Source organism: Neomonachus schauinslandi, chromosome 2, assembly GCF_002201575.2.
Source record: "Neomonachus schauinslandi chromosome 2, ASM220157v2, whole genome shotgun sequence".
Lineage (NCBI taxonomy): Eukaryota > Metazoa > Chordata > Mammalia > Carnivora > Phocidae > Neomonachus > Neomonachus schauinslandi.
In genome coordinates, this window is record NC_058404.1 from 201,910,605 (window position 1) to 201,915,292 (window position 4,688).

The 4,688-nt window shown below is 52.5% G+C and overlaps 1 protein-coding gene across 4 annotated transcripts in view; it reads right to left on the reverse strand.

Moving 5' to 3' along the window:
* The window catches only part of ADD1 (adducin 1), a 93,598-nt gene extending 93,465 nt beyond the window's left edge, over nucleotides 1-133 (reverse strand). For all 4 annotated transcript variants that reach the window (XM_044913035.1, XM_044913034.1, XM_044913036.1 and 1 more), the window contains exon 1: nucleotides 20-133. The gene's annotated coding sequence lies outside the window, so the exon portion shown is untranslated. The remainder of the gene's footprint in view (nucleotides 1-19) is intronic.
* Nucleotides 134-4,688: the final 4,555 nt, after the last annotated feature.

Below are 4,688 nucleotides of genomic sequence, written 5' to 3' on the forward strand. Positions count from 1 at the left end.
CCCTGCCCGCGGGCCTCACCTCAGGGGGCGAATCGCGGGCAGCGCACGGGCGCTCCCAGGTCTGAATGCGGCCGCCGCACGTCGGCTCCGGCTCCGGCTCCGCCCCCTGTCCGCCGCGCGCTCCCCAGCCCGCAGCCCCGGCCCGCCCGGCCTCTCCGCCCCCTCAGCCCCCAGCGCTGCCCCCGCCGCGGGAGCTGGGTGCGGCCTGCGGCGCCGCAGCCCAACAACGCGCCACCCTATAGGTCCATCCCGCGCCGCGCCGCCCAGCAACACGTCCTGCGATTGGCCGACCGCTAGGGCGGTCAGTGACGCGGCCAGTGACGGGGCGGGGCTCGCGCGGCGAGGGGGCGGGTAAGGGCGGAGGCCCCGCCTACGGCCGCCGCGAACCACAGGGACGCCTCTGGGTGTGGTCCAGCCTGCCCACGGCGCTCAGCGGAGGGTCTGGCAGCACTGGCCGACTGGGCGGCAGCTTCGGGACGGCGGGTCGCAGCCGCACGGGCCTCGTCGCTGACGCAGGCGGGCCGGCTGTGCCAGCAGCGCCCGCTGTCCCAGAACCGCTTGTGCACTCGCTTGTTGTCACTGGATAGACTCTCGTGGAGGCCCCCCGCGGGCCAGGTGCCCGGGATGGGCAGCAGAGCGTCCTAACGGCCCCGTTTCAGGCCAGAGGGGCCCTCGGAGCCCGGGGCCGGGCCGCTCTCTGCCCACCTCGTACACTCCTCCAGCAGACAGGCCCTTGGGCCCTGCGCCCGTGTGCCCGGCCCTGTGCTAGTCTCTGTCCAGAAGCACCGCCCCCCTCCCCGGGCGGGCGGGGTCACAGGCAGAGTTTGGGCTGGCAGCCAGGGTGGAGTCAGCGGGGTCTGTGGATGGCGATAAGGCTCCACAGATAGGGAGGCTGCCTGCTGCCCAGGGCCTGGCCTGCCAATTCTGGATGAACAAGCACCAGTCACCTCCGCAGAACCAGTAGTAAGAGTTTAGGCCAGGGCATTGGCAAGATTAGGTCACCTGCCAGTGACCTGGAGGCTAGCCTAGAGACCGGACCAGCACCTTCCCCTACCCTCTCGCTCCTCTTGTCTCATCTGAGCCCCCAAAAAGCCCAGGACACAGAAGCAGAGCTTCTTGTTCCCTTTATACCATAGGAAGCTGAGGCCCAGCACTGGGCAGGGCAAGAACAGTGTGGAACCCGGGCCTTCCTTCCCAGCAGGGACCTCTTTGGCTTTGCGCATAGAAGAGTCAGGGATATTGTCCAGGCATAATAGTCTGTGACCTCTGATCTCAGGGCACTTCTGCTCAAGACTCCACAATTCTACATCAGCCATTGTTTCCCTTGCACCCAGGAACAAGGCCTGGCGCTTTAGAGCTTTCAGTGAAGGGGGCGCCTGGGTGGCTCAGTCAGTTCAGTGTCGACTCTTGATTTCCACTCAGGTCATGATCTCAGGGTCCTGGGATCAAGCCCTGGGTCGGGCTCCCTGCTCAGCGGGGAATCTGTTTCTCTCCCTCTCCCTCTTCCTCTGCCCCTCTCCCACTAAAAAAATTAATCTAAAAAAAAAAAAAAGGCTGTCAGGGCTTGCTCAAGGAAGGAAGGAAGGGACGAAGGGAGGAGTAGAAGATGATTAAGCATGTTAAATAGACGCAAAAAAGACCCAGATCAAGCTTCTAAAGGTGGAAAATACATCAGAAATGGAAAATACACTGAATGGGATTAACAGCAGATTAGACACAGCAAAAAACACTGGAAGACATGGAGAAAGTAAATGAAATACAGAGAAACGAGCCTGAAAAGAACAAACAGAGCACCAGTGAGTTGTGGGACAACTTCAAGAGGCCTCATAAATGTGTAATTGGAGTCCCTGAAAATGGGTGTGGGGGTTAGAAAGAAGACAAATACGATTTGAGGATATAATGGCTGAAATTTCTTTTTAAATCTGATGAAAACTACAAACTCACAAATCAAAGCAACTCAAAAAGTAACTTCTGGCTTGCTACTGGGCTCTGGTAGAAATGGAATGTGTCTATGGGACATCAAAAGTGACTCTGAGGCCAGGGGCGCCTGGGTGGCTCAGTCGCTAAGTGTCTGCCTTTGGCTCAGGTCATGATCCCAGGGTCCTGGGATCGAGCCCCGCATCGGGCTCCCTGCTCCTCGGGAAGCCTGCTTCTCCCCCTTCCACTCCCCCTGCTTGTGTTCCCTCTCTCGCTGTGTCTCTCTCTGTCAAATAAATAAATAAAATCTTTTAAAAAAAAAAAAAGTGACTGTGAGGCCAGAATTGCCCATCACTTGGTTCCATCAGACTACCAAGACATAAAGTCGGGTAGGTACATCATAATCTAAGTGGCAGATCCAGGATTGGAAGGCTTCATGTAGATGCAGAGGTAGGCGGTCCAGACACTTTGTCATCTACCACTATAGCAGCAGTATCTATCAGCTCACACCAGTGGTCTCAGGGATTCCCTGGACACAGTGACAGAGGAGCAAAAAGCATGTGCTTGGTTCATAGGAAGGTTGGCTCGATATGTTGGTATGGGCTGAAAATGGCCTGCTGCTCTGTATCCCCATTCGGCAGCTGCCCTGAAAGACAGTGGTGAGGGAAAGTCACCCCCATAGGCAAAGCTTCAGGCAGTGAATTTTGCCATTCACTTTGTGTGGCAGGAGATGTGGCCTGGACTCATAGACAGTGGTACATGGCTTAGTTGGTTGGCTGGAGCCTGGAAGGAACAATCTGAAAGTTCGGGCACAAAAAGGTCTGAAGACAGGCATGTCAATGGATCTATGGGAATTAGTACAAAGAGTGAAGATCTTTGTATTGCATGTTAATATTCACCAGTGCACGTCTACCACAGAGGCTCTAAACAACCAAGCAGATAGAAAGGACTGGCCAATGAGCATAAACCAGGCTCTTTCTTCTGCCCCCATTGTGCTGGCACAGTGGTCTCCCCAGTGAAGTAATCATGGTAGCAGAGTGGAGGCCATGCATGAGCCCAACAACATGGGTTCCTTGTAACCAAGGCTGATCCAGCTACTGTCAGTACCAAATGTAGCCTGTCACCTGTCCCTGCAGGAGCCAACCGGCTACTTATTGGCAAGTTGATTACCTTGGATCCCTTCTATTCTAGAAAAAGCAATAATTCATGTTCACTGAGACTGCCATGTATCTGGATGAGGGTTTGCCTTTTCTGCCTGCAATTACTTCAGCACCCCTATCAAGAGCTCAAAAAGTGTCTGATTGGCTGACATGGACTCCCACATAACTGCCTAGTTACCAGAGGACCTGCTTTATGGCAAAGGAGGTATGCAATGGACATAGGACCAGGAACCCACCATTCCTACCAAATATGTGCCATCCAGAAGTTGCCGGCGTACTAGAGTGATGGGCTAGCCACATGGAGATTCAGATGAGGCTCCAACTCAGAGAGGACACCTGCAAGGTGGGATGCTAGCCTCCAGGAAGCAGGACACATGCTACATCAATCACCACTTTACGAGACTCCGTCCCTAATACGGACAATACCCAGTGACCTACTTGAGGAATCTGTGCTTCTGTTCTGCAACAGTAAGTGCTCTGAGCCTAGAGATCCTAGAGGTCACCAAAGAGGATGCTTCTACCAGGGGACATAGTCATGTTGAAACTATGGCTGTCGTCTGATCACAAGACCATAATGGACAAAGTTATGAAATCCTATGGGCAAACATTAAGGAAGACTCAAATTAATAGGGAGATAGACTGTGCTGATGAGTCAGAGGATGCAATGTTGTAAAGATGTCAATTTTTCCCAAGCTGATTTACAGCTATAATGAATTCCCAATCAAAAGATCAACTGAGTTATTAGTGACACTGATGAGCTGATTTAAAAATTTGTGTGAAAATAGCTTTGCACCGTGGCAGTATCATAGCCAATGAGGTTTATCTGAAGCGCGATTATCGCTAAAACTTATGTGAAAAAAAAAAGTGGGATGGGATGCCTGGGTGGCTCAGTTGGTTAAGCGTCCAACTCTTGATTTTGGCTCACGTCATGACCTCAGGGTTGTGAGATCAAACCCCACGTCAGGCTCCATGTGTGGAGTGTGGAGCCTGCTGAAGATTCTCTCTCTCCCTCTCCACCCGTTTTTTCTCTCTCTCTAAAATAAATAAATAAAATTTTTTTTTAAAAAGTGAGAGAAAAAACTCATCCGGAAATAGAAAGAGCCACAATAGACAAGACACTCTCAAAGAAGAAAAATAAGGTGAGAACCTATTTAGCAGAGACCGAGACATAATTAAGTGACAGTAACTCAGACAGCTGCTATTGGCATAGAAACAGACAGACAAATGGAACCGAACAGAGTCCAACAACAGACCTCCATATATATGGACATATCACAGGTGGCATTGCAGATGGGGGCGGGAGAGCAGATTATAAATAAATAGTGCAGGAATAGGTGGGTAAACCCATGGGGAAAGAAATGAAAGTGAACCCTTACCTCTAGCTGTATGCAAAGTAACAATTATAGGGCGCCTGGGCGGCTCAGTTCGTTAAGCGACTGCCTTCGGCTCAGGTCATGATCCTGGAGTCCCAGGATCGAGTCCCGCATCGGGCTCCCTGCTCGGCAGGGAGTCTGCTTCTCCCTCTGACCCTCCCCCCCATGCTCTCTCTCTCTCTCATTTTCTCTCTCTCAAATAAATAAATAAAATCTTTAAAAAAAGGGCGCCTGGGTG